Genomic DNA, 21,910 nt, shown 5'->3' on the forward strand with positions numbered 1-21,910 from the left:
CAACTGTGGATGTATTATGTATTTTTTACAAAGACTTAGGGATTGGCATAATACATTGGGGAGAAAACAAAACATATCAAAAACAATTGATAAAAAAAACAGTCATAGTGCAAGAACGAACACAAGTAAATGCTTAAAGTGGCACTATGTAACTTTCTTTATGAATAAAATGTAATTTTGTCCAATCTGTATAGTAGAGTATGTTAATACAATATAACTTATACAATTAGGGTGGTTGTATTTTATCCCCTTAGCAAGCAGGCCGGCTCTATTATCTCAAAGGTTAAAAAAAAATCAGCACTTACGTAGGAAACCAGGTTCAAATCCAGGGTAGAAGAGGAAAGTTACATAGTGCAGCTTTAATATATTTATGTCAGAACGTTTTCATTTGATCAGAAAACATGGTGGGCCATTTAAACCATTCCATTTGAAACGCTCCATAAATCAAGTATGATCACAGATATCAATACAAAAGCATTATGCTTTATTTACAGTCCTACCACTGCTTCTCACCTCATCGCTCAACTCTCTTCATTCTCTCTTTATACTTCTCAGTTTTTAACAAGATACAAGATAAGATAAACAAAGATAAAACAAGATATAAAAACAAGATGATATCGTTGCCGTCGGGTGGAAACCTTGTATATCCAAAACCGCTCCTTCGCCGATCTAGCTCACAAGGTGTCGCATCGCAATGCCCTTGTGAGCTTGTAGATCTGCTATTTTCACCACTTTTATGCAACGCTCTTGTATGATGAAGTATAGGGCATACATTTTTACGTTGAAATGTGGAGATACAAGGTTTCTGCCCGACAGTCAACCATATAGTACGAACACTTTTGCCGGCGGCTTTTAAAGAGGTTTTTTGTTTCTGCACTCTAATTTGATTCTCTTATTTTTCTGTTTTGCTAAGCGCTTATTCTTATTTCCCATTCTCTTTTTTTTTGTAAGTGGCTTTTATTTATTTTTGTTTGGTGTAAAGCACTTTGAATTGCCTTCTTATTAAAAGGTGTTACATAAACATGCTTTAATAATAATAATAATACTATCTCAAATTGATACAGTATAGTGCTTTTCTAAGCACCCACGCTTTGGCCAGGAAAAACACTCAGAAAAGTTTTGTTCCATGCTTATCTCACTTTAACCATGAAACAACAAAAGAGAAGCAACGCTTCCTTCCTGTGTGTTCCTGATAGTGTCCTTCGTTTCATGTTGTCCTCTTCTCTATCGTCACTGTCCGACGGAAACCTTGTATGTCCGAAACCCTTACTTTTCAGGAAATGGATATGTTCCAATGGATCCGATGTAGTTATTATTTAGTCACGAGCTCTTGTTAATACATTTTAATTGGTTCAATATTCATATAACCTACAGGCACTTGATTTAATTAATGTAATTAATTGATACATTTATGAAAAAAACATGTATGAAAAAAGTTGGAATATGGAGATAGGAGGTTTCTGCCTGACAGCGACGCTATGCTTACCTTTTCCGCCTAATGGAACAGAGAGTTGTCCTTGGAAGAGAAAAAGAAGGACATTTGTTTTTGTTTTTGTGAATACCAGCCCAAAGTACCGGATGGAAAGGCTCTCTCGCTCACTGGCATGACTCACAAAAACCTCAAGTGTTCTGTGTGTGTGAGTGAGCGTGTGCTTGTGCTTGTGCTTGTGCTTGTGCTTGTGCTTGTGCTTGTGCTTACGCACGTACGTGCACGGTGCGTGTGAGCACTATATTCTGATAGTAATCATTGCTATAGAGTGTTTGTTTGATCACAGGAGTCTCGCTGTCTCTCCAGCTCTTTAATAAACAGAAAATACATTTTCAGGTAGGTGACAACATTTCATCCAATCAGGAAAGTGTACCCATTTATCAGCTTATTTCTTTTTTATAGTGTTCCAGTTAAAATTTTGTCTGCTCATTTCTTTGTGTCATCACTTCCAATTTCACTTGAGGTCTCTATCCTGATTGGCTAAAATTGGTGTACCGACCTGAAAATGCATTTTCTGTTTAATGAAGAGCTGGAGAGACATGCAGACTCCTGTTACTGAACAAACGTACACTCTATATCAATGAGCACCATCAGAATATAGAGCTATTTAACACTTATCTTAACCAAAGAAAATCACTTACCCTACCTTTAAGTACAGTACTCAAGTAAATGTACTTCATTACTGTCCACCACTGACGTACACCACAGCCTTTGCAGTGATAACGTGACCACAATTGGTACATAAAGATGCTGTATTACTAATGTGATTAGCAGCTACTACAGCACAGTCAGAATGGAGATAATGAGTTAATATCACAGCAGGGAGGCATGTCTCTAATCAGTCTTCACTTGTAATGGAGATGAACCTTTGTTCGCAGGGCTTTATTGTATTTTTGTTTTGTTGCCATCTACTGTAGCATGCCTATTATGTGGGGAACGTTAGCTAAAAGTAGCAGATTTACAAGCTCACGGCACGTCGTGTTGTGATGCATTGTGAGCTTGTAGAGCGGCTATTTTTGTCGAATATATAGAAAATGTCAACCTGTCATGTCCGTCTAATCGTTTAAAATCAATTCCACCTGCTTTCTTGATTTTTCTGTGTCCTTAAAGCTGCACTACGTAACTTTCCTCTTCTACCCCGGATTTGAACCTGGTTTCCTGTGCAAGTGCTGAATATGTTTTACCATTGAGCTAATAGAGCCTGCCTGCTTGCTCAGGGGATAAATTGGATCTTGATTTCTTTGGCTATTCAAAAATAGCAGATATACAGTTTTGAGCTCGTATATCTGCTATTTTTGGGGAAATGTTTGCAAATCTTTGAATATATATTTTTTTAAAGCGTAACTCAAATCTTCTCTTCTGGGGATTCTACAAATGTCTTCTAAATCCTTTTTTTTTTTTTTTTAAGAAACGTATGTTGTTCCAGGGACCCCCAGATGTTGTAACAGAGTTAAAAATATATATATTCAAAGATTTGCACACATTTTCAAGATTTTTAAAAAATTGAATAGCCAAAGAAATCTTAAAATGACACAGATGCGTTCCTGGTCTTAAAGGGTTAAGTAAATGCATATTATTTGCAACGCACTTACATTTTTTAGTACACTGCATTCTTTAGACAGCTGACATATGGACATGTTGCTTTTGCCTCGGGGGCATTTAGGTTCGCTATCTCCAGTTGTTCTTTCCACTCCAACAGTTGGGGGCTGAGGCCCAGATGAGATTAGATCATGAGCACAATCATAACGCAGTGGTATAAAGTAACTGAGTACTGTACTTACGTACAAGTTTGAGGTACATTTACTTTACTCGAGAGTGTACATTTGTCAATACTTTCTACTACACTACACCTCAAGAGGCAAATACTGTACTTGTTTTTACTCCATTACAGTTGTGTGACAGCTTTAGTTACCAGTAGTTACTTTGCAGAATTAGATTGTTACAAATCATACATTAACCTCTTAAGCCCTATCTTGTCGATCTGCCATTTTTGAAAAAGCTATTTCCAAATACTTTTTGTCTTTTACTCAAGTAACATTTTTAATACAGACCTTTTTACTTGCGAACCTAAATGCCCCAGAGGGTTGCCCCCGAGGCAAAAGACAAATTGAGATTTGTAAAAATGTAAAGTGTGTTTAAAAAATAAAATGTATTACACATTAAGTACACAGAAAAATCAAGAAGCAGGTTGATTGATTTTAACGATTAGACTGACATGACAGGTTGAAATAGCCGCTCTACAAGCTTGTAAATCTGCTAAAACATTTTTAGCTAATGTTCCCCAGTGTTTTTTTTTATGGTGGTATTGCTACTTTTACTTGAGTAAAAAAATAAATCTTAGTATCTTCTTCCACCACTGATCATAGCGACTGTGTATTAGGGCTAGTATAGGGAGGGGAGGAGGGGGGCCACATAGCCCTTATCATCATCAGGCATGCACACAGCGTTTCCTGATCGGCCTTCAGTTCATATTTGCTCAGTGGTGTTGTGATCATTTATTCTGTTTGGTAGAGGAGGCAGAGAGAGAGAGAGAGAGAGAGAGGGGGGGGGGGCGCTGGGCTCTGCAACTACCAACAGCCCCGCCTAGGGCATTTGTCTAACTGTCCACTTTGTTTTGCTCCATGCAGCCATTTAGAGATTCTGCTTTAATTAAAGGTACCTCTGTCATTAACACAGGGTTTCATTTCCTAAGCTCTCAATCTCTCTCTGTCTCTGTGTCTCTCTCTCTCTCTCTCTCTCGATTCAATTCAATTCAATGGAGCTTTATTGGCATGCGAAAACATACGTTTACATTGCCAAAGCGAAAGTGGCACAAAACAATCTCTCTCTCTTGTCTTTGACTCTTTGTCTCTTAAAAAATATTGACAGTGTCACACCATTGGTTTCCACAGATGACATGAAGTACATGAAGGCTATTTTTCAGCGATTTCAAATCCCCCATCTTTCTATATCCTGTTGATATCCGGTCCGAAATGCAGCCGGAAATTTATGCTATTGGCTGAAACCGCAGCGAGGGCGGGTCTTCACTCGGTAGAACCAGTAGAAACCCTAGAAACATACCCTACTTAATCATACATTTTTAACTAAACGGGACCATAATTGACCAAAACACATATCATGGTGAAACAGCAGAAACAAGACTACAGGCCATTCAAATGAACTGTCACACTTCCTATATAGCCTCAATTTACAAGCCAGATGCTAGCCCCTTGCTTCCTCCTTGACATTGATAGATCATTTTTATTATATTTCTTCATTTTTAGTTTTTTTTTGTTCTTTAGATGTCATGTGTATCAGATGTAGAATGGTGTGGGATGGTGTGAGAGCCATGGGTATGTTTTGTCGATGTTACTGTTGATTGTTGTGTGATTGTTTTTTGTCATTGTTTGTGCATTGTGCCTGAGGACCCCCTGGAAGACGAGATGATGCATCTCAAGGGGTTTATCCTCCGATCAAATTTTGAAATAAAAAACATGAAAAAGTTTGAGAAGCACTGATTTGGAATGCATTATAACTGAGACACCTTGCCTCTGTTTGTTTGTTTGGTTATCTTCCCAGGAAACTCTGGGGAAATGATATAGCAGTTTGGAAAAATGTGCTTTAAACTTGATAAAAAACTTAAGCAGAGAAGAGACGCACTACCTCGTCTCTGTCGGATGGAAACCTCATATGTCCAAAACTGTGACTTTTCAGGATTCAAATTCAAAAATATCAAAAGTAGCAGATCTACAAGCTCAAAACACGTCGTTTCGAGCTTGCGGATCTGCTACTTTTGATGCTTTTGTGTCATGCCGTAGTATGATCAAGCAGTGCATGGTGTTAAGTAACTAAGTACTGTACATGTACTTAAGTACTGTAATTAAGTAAAATTTGGAGGTATTTGTACTTTAATTTGACTTTAGAGTATTTCCAATTTCCAATACTTTTACTTCTACTCCATTACATCTCAGAGGCAATTATTGTACTTTTACTCCACTACAATTATTTTAAAACCTTAGTTGTTACTTTGTAGATTTTGATTTTGATTACAAAACATACATTAACCACTTCAGCCCTACAGTATATACATTTTGGCCATTTGAAAATAGCCGATCTACAAGTTCACAATGCGTCGCATCGCGACGCATTGTGAGCTTGTAGATCTGCTATTTTCAAACGATTTTTACATTACATTTTACATTTTACATTTGAAAACTTAAAATTGGACATTCTGCATAATGAGTACTTTTACTTTTGGTACTTAAAGAACATGTTGATGTCAATACTTTTGTACTTTTACTCAAGTACATTTTGAATTCCGTGCTTTTTACTACTTCCGTGCTTTTATCAGAGTATTTCTGTATTGCAGTATTGATACTTTTACTTAAGTAAAAAATGTGTGTACTTTTTCCACCACTGTGATCAAGTAGGGCGTTTGTTTACGAAAAAAGTTAAAACATGGAGATAAGAGGTTTCTGCTCGACAGCAACGATCTGCTATCTGGTGACATGAATCATCTGTATAGATATGCTGTTTTCCCCCAGTGAGGGTATATATATGAGAGTGGTACAAATGAGTATATAGGCCCCGCGCTGGCTTGTCATTTTGTGTCAAGTCATCCGAAAAACTGAGACACACACGCAATCTACTGCTGCTGTTTGTCATGACTGCAAACATTTTTGTGAATTGCTATATACCGCATTATCTAGTAACAACAACACAGTTATTTCTAGGGTGGGGGATATATCCATGCCTCTGCGTTTGATATCCAGAAAATGTTCAATTTGTCAAAATGTGTAAAAAATAATTATTGAAAATAGCAACTCTACAAGAAAATAGCAAATCAACAAGCTCATAGTGATAGTGATAATAGGTCATCTACAAGCTCACAACGCATCGTGTAACGGTTACACGATGCGTTGTGAGCTTGTAGATGACCTATTATCACTATTTGCTGAAAACAAGTGGTTAAGAAACTGTCTCCAGTGGGGTCTAATATTGTCCTGTTGCATATTAGCCTGGCTCCAGACCCTGAATCGCTAGCCTCACATTCAGGCCAGGGTCTGGCGACGCTGTAGAAGGCGGGGTTTTCTCGTTGAAAATCTAACCGATGGCCCGGCCCAATTGGGATCTGGATAATCCAGTATGAACCAATCGCTAAAGAGAGCCACTTTGGCCACGACCCAATCTCAGAAAACGGCTGCACTGAGAGGGTCAGGTTAGTTGCATATAATATTTGATTGGGTTAGGGTTGCATAACCACTGATATTATCAGTGGTTATCCATTTATATGTTGGCTATTAAAAAAAATAATATTTGTAAAATTTGGATGATTTAGACTTTTTTTTCTCTTTTCTTTTTACACAAATCTTCTTTCTGGGGCTCCCTGGCGCAACACATTTTCAGATGGGGGTCCGTGGGAAATACATATCAAATTGGGGGTCCTTGACTTGAAAAAGTTTGGGAACCGGTGGCATAATCATGCAAACCTTGTTTGATTCACCAGGTGGTGCAATAGGTGCCACATAATAAAGATAAACCCTAAACCTGCTTTGGAGAGAGCAGCCAATGCAATCATATTTATCTGACAACTGTGCAACATTCATGACCATGGGGACGCCATGCTTCCCTCCGGCTACATAAATCATCCAAGTAAACAAGCCTGCTTTTACCATTTTAGCACAGGTTAGAGAACTCTAGATTGGAGGCAGAATTTGCCTCAGCTCATTACAGTAGGTTAAGCAGGGAGCTTAAACTATAGAACCCAAGAGTTTCTTTCACACCCACACTTTCTTTTAACCAACAGACACCTGCTCTCATTTATCTTGCAGTGGTGGTGGTTGTCTCTCCTCTGACTTTAGTTTATAGTCCTGGGAGCTAACAAATCATCTCTGTTGGGTGGAAACCTTATATGTCCAAAACTGGTTACTTTTCAGGATTCAAAAGTAGCAGATCTACAAGCTCGAAACGTGTCGCTTCGCACCACGTTTTGAGCTTTGCAGATCTGCTACTTTTCATGCTTTTGTGTGACGCTGTAGTATGATCAAGTAGGGCATTAATTTACAAAAGAACACAAAAAGTGTTAAAATATGGAGATAAGAGGTATCTGCCCGACAGCAACTAAATTAACCAGACACAGCGCTCTGTGATTGAATCCCTGACCACTGATGCTCTGATTGACTGGCTCCAATAAAGAGTGTTAGGGTTGCAAGTATACATTATTTTCTTAGGGATTATTATATCTATAACCTTTTAACCTATAACGAATTGATTAACCACTTAAGCCTTACTTTATACTTGCACAACAGCGGCTCGCATGACTAAGGCCTTAACACAGTTTCATTTCCTTAGCGACTCTCTCTCTCTCCTCTTTAAAAATCAATCGCGCCCAAAAGACAAAAAGATTAGTTCCCTGGCCAAGCTCTTTATTTATACCAGCGGATCTCAGGTTCCCGGGACCCCTGGGGGTCCTTGAGGGGGTTCCAGGGGGTCCCCAGCTAAATGAGTTAATATAGTAGGCCTACCAAAGTTCAGTTTAAGCACTTTAACCCTACATAGCCTACATCTACTATTTGAAACACGTTGTGAGCTTGTAGATCAGCTATTTTCACAATTTTTGAATTGTTTAGATTTTTGAAACGTCTCACCTACGTAATGACATGCAAAAATATTGGGATAGAATATTAATCGATTACTGTATTAAATTATTGATTATAAATATTCTTTATCGATTGAATTGATTCGTTTGATTGCCAACAAATTGAAATGTTAAAAAAAAAGAAACCTGCCTAACGATGATGTCACTGGTAGGCGGGTTTCTGAAATGTCCACAGCCTCCTATGAGACACAGACCGAGTAGAAGAAAATGGTACCATTTTATCATGAGCATTAGTGAGGACCAAATATATGAAGATATGTTGAAAATGGGTGAAGTCGTCCTTTAGGGGTGAGTGGAGCAGAGCGCTGCGTGATCGCTGTCAGAGAGAGAGAGAGAGAGAGAGAGAGAGAGAGAGAGAGAGAGAGAGAGAGAGAGAGAGAGAGAGAGAGAGACTGATGAGAGAGAGAGAGAGAGAGAGAGAGAGAGAGGAGAGAGAGAGAGAGAGAGAGAGAGAGAGAGAGAGAGAGAGAGAGAGAGAGAGAGAGAGAGAGAGAGGCGCCAGATATTGTTGTTGTCGAGCTGAAACCTCTTATCTCCATATTCTAACTTTCTGTATTTTTTCGTAAATTAACAGCCTACTTGATCATACTACAACGACACACAAAAGCATCAAAAGTATTAGATCCACAAGCTCGAAATCGAGCTATTTTTGAATTTGAATCCTGAAAAGTAACAGTTTTGGACATATGGGGTTTCCACACGACAGAGACGATATACAGTATGGTGGGCTATTAGCCCATGCAGTGTCTGGATGGGTGCCACTTGTCCCAGATGTTTGGCATGTGGACCCAGGAGCTGCCAAATGGGGATCAGGACTCAGGAGACCACATGATGCTTTCCTATATAGGAAGTTTCTCCTCAACGTCAAGGGCACGTCTGATCCGAGGTTATGAAAATATAGCTCAAGCTCACTGTCAGTGGTGGAAAAAGTACCACATTATGTCCAAAACTGTTACTTTTCAGGATAAAAAAGAAAAAGCAGGTGTGTGTGTGTGTGTGTGTGTGTGTGTGTGTGCGTGTGCATGTGCGTGCGTGCGTGGCATTGCTTAAAATGAGCACTTCTCAGCTACTAACCTCAGTAAATACAGAATAAAAATAATCATGAATCACTGTAATTTCTGTGACAATTTGGTAGCAAAAGTGATCTAAAAGATAACCTTGATATTAATAAATATAAATAAGCATCTAGATATATCATGTTCTTATATTCCATAAGTTATAATAACCGCCTCCACAACCTTTTACAAAAGAGTGAGGTAAACAGGTCATGGACCAGTTGATTGCAAAACTGTATTTACAGTTCTGCACTGAATCTTTTTTTAGGGGGGGGGAGATACAGCCCAGTCAGTTGTTTAATGAAGTTAGGAATTAGTTGGCAATAAATGTAATGTGTTCAGCGTCATTTCAGAGGAGCATGCGTCCCAGGTGCACAGTTTAGAGCCAATGAAACTGGAGCTTAATGGTGCACGACTCGCCTCGTGCCTCACATTGTGATCTGCCACGTTGTGTGTGTCTGACTGTCTGCTCGCTGTGTGTGTGTGTGTGTGTGTCTGACTCTCTGCACTGTTTATCCAGGCTGTTATCCTTTTAACATATCGCTGCTGTCAGGCACAAATCGTGTATGTTTCAACTTTGCATGTGTTTTTCTTTTCTTTTTTAAATCACTGGTTCACAAACTTTTTCATGTCAAGGACCCCCAAATTGATATGCATTTCGCCATTGATCCCCATCTGAAAATGTTTTGTGCCAGGGACCCCCAGAAGAGAAGAAAAAAGTAATTAAATGTTCGATATTTTTCAAAGTTTTTCAAATAGCGGTAGCAGATGTACAAGCTCATGGCATGCTGTGAGCTTGTGGATCTGCTATTCTTGAATGCTTCGTCGTACAAGAGTGTTACACAAAAGTAGCAAAAATAGCCGATCTACACAGATGTGTGTGTGTGTGTGTCCATCTTTACAGCAATCTGTAGAACGGCTATTTTGGCTATACGTTTGATTTTTTTTTAAAGTGATTGTGAAAGTAGTTAAGTTCTTTTTTTGTGTCCATTTTGTCTCCGACGGGGGAACCTCATAAGTCCTAAACTGTTACTTTTCAGAATTCAAAAATAGCAAAAGTAGCAGATGGACAAGCTCAAAACGTGTCACTTCGCACCGCGTTTCGAGCTTGGATCTGCTACTTTTGATGCTTTTTGTGTGACGTATGATCAAGTAGGGCGTTAATTTACGAGAAAACACAAAAAGTTAGAATGTGGAGATAAGAGGTTTCTGCCCGACAGTGACGATTATCTGAGGGGAGGGAGAGGGTGTGAGAGCCCTATACTCCAGTATGTGGAGAGAGCTGGAAGCAGCTGACCCATGACAAACCTCATCTGCTCCACGTCGCCTCCGATAAGACTCTGAACTTCAGTTTGATTGGGGGGTTATTGGTGAATTAAAGCAGCTAAAGCAGTGTTTCCCAAACAATGGTTCGGGATTCCATCTTTATGGGTCACGAGTAAATATCACGGTTTTAATGTTTCATAGGCCTATAAAAAAATATATAAATAGTTATTATTTCAAAAGATTTGAAGGAAATACAATATTTAAAATAGCAGATCTACAAGATCACAACACGTCACACTATTTCCACTATTTTAAAATAGGGCTTTTGTTTCGATCAGACGGGAGACACCAAATGTATGTGTGTTTCCAGCTGGAAAGCTTGGGAAACCCCTGAGTTAAAGGAGCAGTTCACCCAAAAAATTACTTATTTTCTTTCTTTCTTTCTTTCTTTCTTTCTTTCTTTCATATGAAGTCGTTGAGTCTTTTTCCTTCTCTGACTCTGAAACTAATATTTCTTTCTTTCTTTCTTTCTTTTTTTCTTTTTTTCTTTTTTTCTTTCTTTCTTTCTTTCTTTCTTTCTTTCTTTCTTTCTTTCTTATGAAGTCGTTGAGTCTTTTTCCTTCTCTGACTCTGAAACTAATGTTGCGACCTCGGAGAATTAGAAAATAAAGGACATCTCTGTGACCCTGACATTTCAAGGTGGGGGTGATGACAGGGGTCTACAATGATGTCATGGTTTGTATTTTATATTGTCTTATAATTATTAGGACTCCAGTGTTCTAATGGCAGATGTCACATTAAGTGGAAACCTGTGTTCCAATGGATTCACTAGTTACCATATAACTGCTAATACTTTTCTTTGGTTCAATATTTATAAACCACAGACAGACTTAACCACTTTAAACATGACGTCCCTATTTGTTTTCAAAAACATCGGCCAACAAACAACACAGCACAGTGCCGGCTTAATGGAAGGGCTTTAGGTGCTGCAGCACAGGACACCAACCTTGGGGGGGCACCAAACGGCTGGGAGAAAGTGAAAAAATACCCAACTATCGCCGAAGGGCGCCAAAATTTAGAAGCAAATGCTACTGAAGGAGCTCTAAAACGGTCAAAGCGTAAATTCCCCCCCCGAAACGGATCGTAGCACCGGGCTCCACAAAGGGTTAATCCGCCCCTGGCGACGCGTTGTGAGCGTGTCGATCGGCTACTTTTGGTTTGACCATACGATGAAGTATAACATTTGGGCATTGAGTTCTGGAAAAAAACATAAAAAGATGAAATAAGAAGATACAAGGTTTCTGTCCCGACAGTGACATTAAGGATGTCATGTGTCATCTCTGAGCAAAGCAGCGCTGCACACATTGACATTAACGTCCTTACATCACTTCATTGTATCACCATGATGCATGATATGGGATGCAAAGCACTAAGCACAGTAAATCTGGCCCGGCAGCCTGTGCCTTTCACGTGGCAGAGCTGTCACATATGCCCTGGAGAGAGAGAGAGAGAGAGAGAGAGAGAGAGGTTCTGAAATCTCATGTAAATATTCAATCACTCAATCAGCGCTCTGTGCCGGAGGGCTGTAATGAAGCCATTAAATCATGGAACATCCTGTCTCAACCTTAAACCTGCATAAGACGGCCTTATAATGGCTCTGAGCTGCCAATCAGTAGAGGGCGGAATGTGCTGCCGCCCTCTTTAAATGAACTATAATCCTCCCGGCTACTCGTGCTTTGCTTACTCATGATGCACTCTGCGAATGCATGTTCTCTATACCGCAGTGGTTCTCAACCTTTTCAGGTCGTGACCCCCCAAATAATCAGATTTGAACTGGGGACCCCCCGAAATAAATATTTTTTGAACTGGGGACCCCACACCCAGACAAGCACTTGGAATTGTTGTGAGGCATTACATTTAGTTTGACTTGGTTCCACTGATAAATATTGTGAAAATAGCCGATCTGCAAGGTTGCGTTGTGAACCTCTTTGCCTCTTTCTTACGTAATATTTGACAATTTGGCCAATTTGGTATAAAAAATGTCTTAAAAGTCATTAAATTGTAACTTTAGAAATGTTTAAATAGTACACTTATACAGTTTGTAGTTTGTTTACTGTTGAGTGAAAAAACAACGTTACACATTAAGCAAACCATCTGGGGACCGCCCCAAAATAATTTGGGGACTACTGAGTTATTGAACCCTATAAACTTGACCTGAGCCGGCTCTGTACTTGGTCCGCTCTTTAAAAAAACAAAAACTGATCTACAAGCTTACAACCTGGCGCTACCTGGCGCTACCTGGCAAAACACGCGGTCCCACGGGCGAATGTGTCCTCCGGATTATATATGTTATGTTATTCAAGTGGTTAACCACCCATATACTCGATACGAATAGCGAAAATAGCCGATCTATAAGCCTCAAACAAACAGTGACGTGGCGCGTTGAGCTTATAGATCTACAATTGTTTGCTATATTTTTTTAATTTCCATTTTTTGGGGATGTCAGCTTGAAAGTGGTTAAAAGGACAGCTAAAGTGGCAGGGGAGTGTCAAATGGATATCATATCATAGACAGTGTTTCAGGGGTTATGAATCATGGCAATGTGCCTAGGTCTCAAAATGTATTTAAAATGGAGAGAGGGGAAACAAAGTACTTGGCAGCGGAGGAAAAACCCACACGTACACACACGCCACCAAAAGACTCTTAAAGGCTTGCGATTAAACCCAATTAAATTATAATAGGTGAGACAGATGCAAATGAGCCGCAGTTAGGCATTTTTCCAAAGTGTGTCAGTGGTTATGGATGAAAGATTGATGTTAATGCCCCAGTGGTGCTGTGATGGTCTCTGTTTAGATCTTACCCACTTCTTTTATAGTCACAATGCCCTTGGAACCAGTAAAAAGATGCTGAGTAGTAAAGTCCATTTTAGTGTATTTATTAATTATCATAGAAGAGTCTGCAGTGCTCTAACTTTGTTCCTGTAACTTGAAATTATACCCCCCCCCCCCAAAAGAGCACCGCTAAACTAAAGCGCCAAAGTAATTAACTCTTGAATAGCTCTCAAGTTACTCCTATAGGAATACAATACCTCCTCCATTCACTTGGTTTGTAACTGCCATGCTGTTGCTGTTTAGATAGTCAAACGGCGGTGCCAAGTTCCCCGCTGCTCGGGAATTGCCAAAGTCAGCCCTGTTACCTTTTTTTGCTAAATTTGGTGCAAGATGTAATAAGAGAAAAATGCTCCATCAATCACGTCGCAGATGCAGCCCTTTCAGAGAGAGAGATTGTGGGGGTTGGAGGGGGTTGGTGGTGCAGAGAGGCTATGAGACTGAAAGATGAAGAGGAGCACGCTGCCAACAACCATTTTCCTGGGCGAAGATGATGGGGAATCTTCGACCGGGGTCTCGCAGGATATCATTTGAGAACACCTTGGCGTCCTCTCAAGACAGAGCCCCAAAGTTTTTTAGTTCAGAATACAGGCATGCCAAGCAGGCAGCAGTGTTGTCATGTCTGCTTATTATAAGCGACGATAAGGCTTGCTTTTCTTGTAAATATTGGTAGTTGCGGTTTTTTTTTGGGGCTTGTTTCTAAAGTGTAGTTGCTTATTTGGGTTTGCTTCCTAATGTTGTTTAAACCAGATGTTCTTAAACATTTTCATGTTAAGGACCCCCAGATGTATATGTATTTGTCTGCAGACCCCCCATCTGTGCCAGGTACCCTCATACAAGATTTGTGTTGTTAAAAATTTTAACAATTTTAATGTTTCAAAAATATTCCAAAATGACCATTTTTCTTTTTTTAAAGGTAGCAGATCTACAAGCTCACAACGTGTTGCATCGCGACACATTGTGAGCTTATAGATCAGGCTATAAAGTCGCTTCTTTTGGGCTTTTCATAGACCTTTCATAGGTTGCTTATTTCTCTCGCATAATCTGGCAACACTGGCAGGCAGGAAACTGGGTTGAGGGGGGAGGAGGGGGGGGGGGTGTTGTGATTGTTTAACAAAGTTGAATACTCCTCCACCTCCTCCTCCGTTAGCCTGGCGGATCAGATAGGTTTGTCTGCAGAGGGCTTAAGTGTGTCAATGAAGGGAGAGGGTGGGAATCGATGATAGGTGCAGCTTACCTCCCATAGCTGCAACCCACAGTCCACCAAAAAGAGATTAGAGCAACAAGCCAGGCAAGTCAGATGTCTCATTCTGAGTAACCTGACTGTCAGACAGTACATTGATGAGTCCCTCAGGGCTCTATACTAGTACCTTTTCTGTTTTCACTCTACATTAAATATTGTTGTTGCCGGGCGGAAACCGCTTATCTCCATATTTTAACTTTTTGTGTTTTTTCGTAAATTAACGCTCTACTCGATCATACTACAGCGTCACACAAAAGTATCAAAAGTAGCAGATCCATAAGCTTGAGCTTGTAGATCTGCTACTTTTGCTATTTTTAGGAATCTTGAATCAATCCTGAAAAGTAACTGTTTTGGACATAATGAGGTTTCCACCCGACAGAAGCGATATCTTCGCTGATATACAAGCTCACATCGACAAGCTCACAACGTGATGCAACGCGATGCGTTGTGAGCTTGTCGATCGGCTATTTTCTGTGAACGTTTTTCCCCAGAATATGGATCAAGTGGTTTTAACCTGACTTGAATAAGGTGACTAAACAAGATGCTGCTGTTGACTCACAAACACGCTGCAAATACCAACGTGCAAACTGATCCTGTAACTTCACCACTTTGAACCCTATAGCATCCCTATTCTGGGTTCGGGAGCATTCGGAAAAAATAGCAGATCTACAAGCTTAGTGTTTTTAGATCTGCTATTTAAAGCAGTGGTAAGTGGGGTCCGGGGACCCTTGATGGGGTTGCAGGGGGTCCCCAACAAAATTATTGTTATTGTCATTATTATTATTATTATTATTATTATTGTTGTTGTGTATCATCACAATCAGTTTACACCACTTTAACCCAATATACATAGGCTGTTTAAAAATAGCTGATTTACAAGCTCACAACGCATCACCATGCGACATGTGAGCTTGTAGATCTGCTATTTCTTTTTGAATGGTCTGTGGCCAAATACATATTAATTTGGGGGTCTGTGACATGAAAACGTTTGTAAACCATTGCTTTTAGTGGCTCCCTATTGCTTTGGCAAAAGAATAATGGAAATTAATAATCCTTAATTTTCATTTATTATTGCTGTAGGCATAAACTTATTCTTACATTCTTCTTGTAAAAAAAAAAAAAAAAGACAAAAAGAAAAGTGTAGCCTATACATACAAATAAAAGTCTTGAAGGGAAAATACAGAATTTAATAATGCGTGGACATATTTGTTTGCTGTCACATCAATGCTGCTGGGCTGCTGGTATGCTTGATATGCGCCGAGAAGTTAGCAAACAACAAAAAAAGTAATAAATTGATAGACCTTTCCAGAGCAAGCGGAAAAAATAAAACTAATATATTGTGCAACTCCAGACAGATTTTTTTAATGCATTTTCTGGTCCAAAGTGATTGTTGTTTGATAGTAAAGGTTGCCTACCCCTAGAGTGAAGAAAAGGGCAAACCAAGAGCTGACCCCGCTTAGTTTACTAAGTATAGATCAGTGCTTCTCTAACTTTTTCATGTCAAGGACCCCCACATTGATATATGTATTTGGCAGTGGTGTAAAGTATAGTACATTTACTCAAGTACTGAACTTAAATACAATTTTGAGGTATTTTTACTTTACTGGAGTATTTAAAATGTTCTATACTTTTACTTCTACTTCACTACAGCCCTATTTAAACTTTGGCTGTTTGAAAATAGCTGCGATGCGACGCATTGTGAGCTTTTTTGATGATGTATCAACCAATTTGCCTGGGGAGCTCCTGGAACCCCTTCAAGGACCACTGGGGGTCCTTGAAGGGGACCCCACTTTGAGAACCGCTGGTGTCGAGGGTTTAAGTGGTTAGTTTTTTCTCGTCATAACGTTGGTGGCGGGGCAGAAACCTCTTATCTCCATATTCTAACTTTTTCAGTTTTTTGGTAAATTAACGCCCTACTTGATCACACTACAGCGTCACACAAAAACATAAAAAGTAGCAGATCTACAAGCTCGAAACACGGCGCGAAGAGACGCGTTTTGAGCTTGTAGATCTGCTACTTTTGATGTTTTTAAATTTGAATCCTGAAAAGTAACAGTTTTGGACATATGAGGTTTCCACCCGACAGAGACGATAGGCTCAGTGCAGCTACATTATCAGAACTGGGCTGAGATCGTTGTTCGAGCCAGAGCTCTAAATGCTTCAACACATTTTGCCTTAAATATGATTACTGTAATTTTCACACACGCACAGACCGGCAACAGACGACTCACGCTCCATAAACACATCTGTGTGTCGACTACTTCATCAAGTACACAGTGAAAATATTTAAAGTGGTTAACAGTATTACTCAGACGTATACTTTTACTCTTCAAAGTGCAGTACGAGAGACTCTTGGCCAAATACTCGACGTTGTCTACAGTTACATTACATTACATTAGTCATTTAGCAGACGCTTTTATCCAAAGCGTCTTACAATAAGTGCATTCAACACAGGTAGGGAACGAAAACTACTAATCACCAGAAGTCTTAAGTGCAATTTCTGCAAAAACAAGCAACCAAGAGTATACCTAGCGCTAAGGTAAAAGTGCAATATATCAGCTACCTACTTTCTTAAACAGATGAGACAAAATAGCAAAATCAAATGAGCAAGAGCTAAAACAAATAAGTGTATCGACTAAACAAGATCCAATAAAACAATACAACAATAAAACAAGTGTTCGTACAACTAGTTAACAACAAGTAGGCCAGGCAAAGAGGAAGGGTAGTGTTGCCTGAAGAGGTGGGAAGTTCATTCCACCACTGTGGGGCCAGATCAGAAAAAAGTTGTGACCGTGTGGATCGGCCAGAAGGACCCTTGAGTGACGAGTCAATCAGTCGCCCCGAGGTGGCAGACCGAAGTGGTCGGGCAGGGGTGTAGGCATCGACCATAGCCCGGAGGTAAGAAGGAGCTGTTCCTTTCACTGCCCTATAGGCTAGCACCAGGGTTTTAAACTGGATGCGAGCCGCTACGGGGAGCCAGTGTAGAGAACGGAGAAGGATAGTTGTGTGGGAGAACTTGGGGCGGTTGAACACCAGACGAGCCGCAGCTTTCTGAACAAGATCCAGAGGTCTGATGGCAGATGCCGGAGCACCAGCAAGGAGGGAGTTGCAGTAGTCCAGGCGGGAGATGAGCACCTGGGCTGCCTTCTCCGTGAGGAAGGGGCGAATCCTCCTGATGTTGTAGAGGAGGAATCTGCAAGACCGTGTCACTGATGCGATGTTTGCCGAGAACGACAGTTGATCGTCCAGGGTCACACCCAGATTATTCGCAGTCCGAGTTGACGTCACCACAGCATTATCAATGGTGATGGCCATGTCTCGGTGCGGACAGCCCTTCACTGGGAGGAACATCAGCTCGGTCTTGTCCAGGTTGAGCTTGAGCGACAAACAGCAATGCGTGCCTCCACTTGTGTCAGAGGGGGGGAATGAGAGGATCAGCTGGGTGTCATTGGCATAGCAGTGGTAGGAAAAGCCATGGGAGTGGATGACAGCACCAAGAGATGTAGTGTAGAGCGAGAAAAGAAGAGCCAGAACCGAGCCTTGGGGAACCCCAGTAGTGAGCCTGTGTGGTTCTGACACAGACCCTCTCAGCATCACCTGGTAGGAGCAACCCGTCAGGTAGGATACAAACAGGGAGAGTGCAGAGCCTGAGACACCCATCACCTCAAGGGTGGAGAGGAGGATCTGATGGTTCACTGTGTCGAACGCTGCAGACAGGTCCAGGAGTATCAGTTCAACTTCAATATTGTTGCTGTCGGGTAGAAACCTTGTATCTCCATATTACTTTTTTTAGTTTTTTTCGTAAATTAACGCCTTACTTCATCGTTCAACGTGTCGCGTCGCGAGCTTGTAGATCGGCTATTTTCACTGTTTTAAAGTAATAATAAACAAGGAACGGTTTTGAACATGCAAGGTTTGCCAGTTGACAGCGACAATATGATCATAGATGTAGTTGCATTCACTTACATGCACGCATGCACACACACACACACACACACACTTGGTCGAAAATCAAGAGCATGTATCTACAGTAGTAAGAGTTAATTTATGGATACAGAAAACAGCGCCCCCTCCTAACGTGGCCACTGCCAGTCATAGCACATACAGTACAGAGTAGAATGTTGCCATTACCTCAGCTTTTGACGTCTACACACCCCATACAAACAATCTGTGGGCAATACCTATTAATCACATCCAACCTGGTGGCCCTATTTTGGCCTACATAATTATATAGTAGGTGAACATTAACAAAACGTTGACATTTTTTCCAAAAGCCTTCAAGAAATAAAATAAAAAAGTAGAAATCATTATTTAAAAAAAAATGCTGATCGGCCAGATAAGAGATTTGGTAGATCTGCTTTTTTAAACATAAATTAGATTAAATACAGTAGTAATGCAATCAGTTTACACTTGTATCCAAGCTGTAAGACCACATCGTATTAAATCAAAACCTTGGTAGGGCCTATGGTATGTAGCCCTACAGTACACTGTACTTCCCAAATGATGACTATACTATAGAGCATCGCAGTTCCCGCCCCTTCCGGGTTCCACTGCAAAATACTCAATGCATTTTTCCCATTGACATTTCCAAAAATATTTATATCAATTAATTTAAGCCTAGAATCAAGCCATCCAGGGTCCTGGTGAATCATGACCATAAAACGTTTGATTCTGTGAATTTTTTTTTTGAAAACGGCAAAACAAAGGGTATTTATTAAATATAGTATATCATATAATTAAATATAAAGTAAAAAAAATCACAGAAAAAAATGTTTTATGGTCATGATTCACCAGGACCCTGGATGGTTTGATTCTAGGCTTAAATTAATTGATATAAATATTTTTGGAAATGTCAATGGGAAAAATGCATTGAGTATTTCGAAGTGGAACCAGGAAGTGGGCGGGAACTGCGATGCTCTATTCTCATCAGCGACAGCCACATCTGGTATATTAGGTGTTAATAAATAAAATAAAAACATCACCATCATTATTACATAGTTTGAACATGGCCGTTGAAACAGGAATGTCTGTATATTTTAATGGAAGATGGATACAAGGCAGAAACCTTGTATCTCTCCATATTCAATTTTGTGTACGTATTTTCCATAAATTAATGCTACTTTCATCATAATGATACTAGAGTGTTATGCAAAAGTACCGAAAATAGCAGACCTACAAGCTCACAACTCGGTGAGCTTGTGAGCTTTCTATATTATGTAACAAAGAAAATTCAGTGACTATGGGGAGCAAACATGTCAGGGAATCAGAGAGAGACACACACACACACACACACACACTCGCGAGCACTGATCAAAGGTCTCGAGGTCCACCATTGTACATTCCTAGAAATACATCTTCCCTGGGTAAACAACAATGAAGGCTCGGGGCGGGCAGACCCCACTTGTTTCTGTCCGTAATTACTGTTGTGGATATTGTGAAACAGCAGGCCGCTGTTGCACAGAATAGCCCGTGTGGGGCCGTTTGGTTCAGTTGCTCGATGATGATGGCACAACAACCGCAGCTTTGATTTATCCTGCAACTCAACTGTATCAGATTAGAACACACAGCAAACCTGCGCTCCGCAAATGAGAGCTCGCTCTGTGTCCCGTCCCCCCGTCCCCCCCCTCCCCCCTCCTACCGTCCCCTTTATTTAGACATCACAGTACTCATTAGGAGGAACAAGCTGGGGCCTCTCGTTGGTAACCGGTAGGCTCGCCCCAAAACACACGAGCCACCATTTCTTTCTGCGGACTGCTCGTCCCCCAGCGGTTCTTGTATTCTTGTATTCGTTTTACCGAGGTTAAGGATAGGAATAAGTTTATGATTAGGCATAGTTTTACTGAGGTTAAGGTTAGAAATAAGTTTATGATTAGGCATAGTTTTACTGAGGTTAAGGTTAGAAATAAGTTTATGATTAGGCATAGTTTTACTGAGGTTACGTTTAGGAATAAGGTTAGGTTTAAACATAGCTTTACTGAGGTTACGTTTAATCGCTGGATTTGACCCTTGGTGAGCGTGTTTTGGGGCGAAAATCTCCATATATATTTTTGTAAATTAATGCCCTACGTCATACTATATTGTCATTTTTTTTTTCAAAAATAGCTAATCTATTATATTCCATCTATCTATCAGCTATTTTTGCTACTTTTGAATCTGACATTTTGAAAGGTTACAGTTTTGGACATATGAGGTTTCCACCCGACAGTGACAAATTATTCTGTACTTTTTAATAGTTACAATAAATAATAGTTACAATAAAACTGCACTTTCATCACTTTTTTCTGTCTACACCAAATATCTTGGCCAAAAGAAATCTCCAAGTTCAAAACGCTCCGCAATGCGACGCGTTTTGAGCTTGTAGATCTGCAATTTCCCCCCCAGAATAGGCATGCAGGGGTTCAAGCGTTTTTTAAAGGATTCACACCGACAAATCGTTTTGACTCCGTTGTCATTTCACTGTCATTTCTTCACATCTGTGGCCCAGTTGAACTCTCTTGCCACATGATGATTTCCTCTGCTTCGATACTTCCATTACTGGTGGTGGTATTGCTGAATTTATGTATTAGACTGTTGTCACCCCCCCCATCCACCCCTCCCTCCCCCGTTCAGATCAGGGACATAAACACAGAGATTATGTGTCTCCTTGAGAGGCGGCCGCTCTGATATGTGCTGATGTGATGGCTCATTTAAAAAAAAAACTAGAAAAGGTGCCCCTCTGTCATTGCCTCGTGTTTTTTCTTTTTGAAAAGAAGATTAAAGATGCTCTCATGCCTTTTGATATGACTGTGTTATATACGCTGCCAGACTATTGAGTGGCTTGTTGCTTGCAGTGGGCTTTTTGGTGGTGGTGGGTGTTTTATACATATGTGGCATTCATTCATTTTCTCCTTTCTGACAATAAAACTGTGTGTCTATCCAAAGCGATGTAAAAGGGGATAGCGAGGAGGGGAAACACCCCCGCTGTTGGTGTGCATGCATGCAATTCCAGTGGTGGATAGTCACTAAGTACATTTACTTGAGTACTGTACTTAAGTACAATTTGGAGGTATTGTATTTCCTATTTTCAATATTTTTACAACTACTCCAGTGCATCTCAGAGGCAAATATTGGACTTTTACTCTATTACAATTATTTGAAAAATGTAGTTAGATTTTGATTATTATTGCAAAATAAACATTAACCTCTTCGGCCCTATACACATTTCGGCCATTTGAAAATCATTGTGAGCTTGTAGATCTGCTATTTTCAAGAGATTTGTATACATTTTATGCATTTGAAAAGTTGTGAAATGGGACATTCTGCACAATGATTACTTTTACTTTTTAACTAGTA

General features: G+C 40.2%; 1 protein-coding gene across 1 annotated transcript in view; it reads left to right on the forward strand.

Annotated features, from left to right (window-relative positions):
* Window positions 1-21,910, forward strand: part of asic4a (acid-sensing (proton-gated) ion channel family member 4a) — a gene marked incomplete at its 3' end in the record, with an annotated part of 157,878 nt that overhangs the window by 116,704 nt on the left and 19,264 nt on the right. The gene's annotated exons all lie outside the window — the stretch shown is intronic.

This window comes from Gymnoscopelus braueri (genome assembly GCF_963280865.1).
Source record: "Gymnoscopelus braueri genome assembly, chromosome: 18".
Taxonomy (NCBI): Eukaryota; Metazoa; Chordata; class Actinopteri; order Myctophiformes; family Myctophidae; genus Gymnoscopelus; species Gymnoscopelus braueri.